The following is a 1,456-nucleotide window of genomic DNA, read 5'->3' on the forward strand; positions in this document are numbered from 1 at the left end:
CATAAACCGAAAAAAAAAAAAAGCTTAATCCACCAGAAAATCCCCTTAGCACCATTTTCAACATATCCTGGACTTGTCCATTTTTCACTATCTCTGCTGCCACTACCTATGTTGAAGCCACCATCATTTCTCATCTGTGCTACTAAAATGTCTTCCTAATTCCCACTTTCGCATATTTCTCTACCCTATTCCCATACAGAACACTGACGAAGGTTTAAATTTTCATATCTTTTCCCTGCTTAGTACTTTCTGATAGCTTTTCACTGCCCTGAAAATATCATCTAAAGTCGTTAGCAATACTACAGAATCTGAATCAAAACCCTTAATAACCACCTCAGGATATAAACTGGATCATAGAGTATGTCAATATCTGCAAGATTTGGAATGTTGCCATGTTTTTATAGGTGGAAGGTAGCAACCTTCCTCCGTAGCAACCAAAGATTAGCTAATCAAATTTCTTAGATCCAGATGTTATTTTCTGAAAGCTAGAAATTCTTGGGGAAGAGGGTGTGACTGCAGAGCATCATACGGCCATTAGGGCAGGTACTAAAATAATACAGTAAATGAATATACTTGTAGTAAATATTGTATTTAATACTTAGTTAATATACAGGAAAACTGCAACATCAGAAATGACCACAGGCTGTTGCTATTTACCTACAATTTAGGGAATAATTAATATTTCTTATTGTCCAGATTTTTTTTTTTAAGACTGCCATTTCATTGGTATAATCTGATTGAATTATTTTACTTACTATATATGTATATTACATTTCATGAGTATGTACTTGTGCATATTGAATGATTGTATAAACACACATATCTTAACACTTTGATTTGAATTCAATGCTTTTTGTTTGTTTCTGGAAATAACGAAAACTCCTTATTTTAATCTGCAAGTACTCTAGAAGAAAATAGTGTAGAATAAATAAATGTTACTTTTTAATTGTTGCTAGTCTATTTAAAATGCAGTTCCTCAACATTTTTTCACAGCTAGATGTAAAAGTATATAGTACTATTTTGAAGAAATAGACATTTAAAGAGATTTATATTTCCACATCTAAACATACTGCTACTATATATATTTGAGATATCTCAAAAAATTTAAAAAAAGATGAATATTTGCTTTATCAGAAAAGCTCAGTTGCTTAATAAAGAACAGAATTTATTATTAAGAATCAAAGGAAAATTTAGGAGGAGAACTTCTTGAAATAAATGTTTACTTTTTTGTTCTTAATTTTTTAAATTTTGGTTTATTGTTAATTTATAAAATATAAAGATACAAATACTGACATGAAGATAAAGAATTAGATATTTGACCTTTAAGTTATGATTGAGCATGAGGTAGAATAAAATTTTACAAATTACAGTGTATGAAATACATTCCTTTTACTTTTGGGTTGTTATCAGTACAGAGGTAAATGGATGAGCATTTGTTGTGTGTGAAAGACTCGTT

Source organism: Orycteropus afer, unplaced genomic scaffold, assembly GCF_000298275.1.
Source record: "Orycteropus afer afer isolate SDZICR_OR568_19922 unplaced genomic scaffold, OryAfe1.0 scaffold00260, whole genome shotgun sequence".
Lineage (NCBI taxonomy): Eukaryota > Metazoa > Chordata > Mammalia > Tubulidentata > Orycteropodidae > Orycteropus > Orycteropus afer.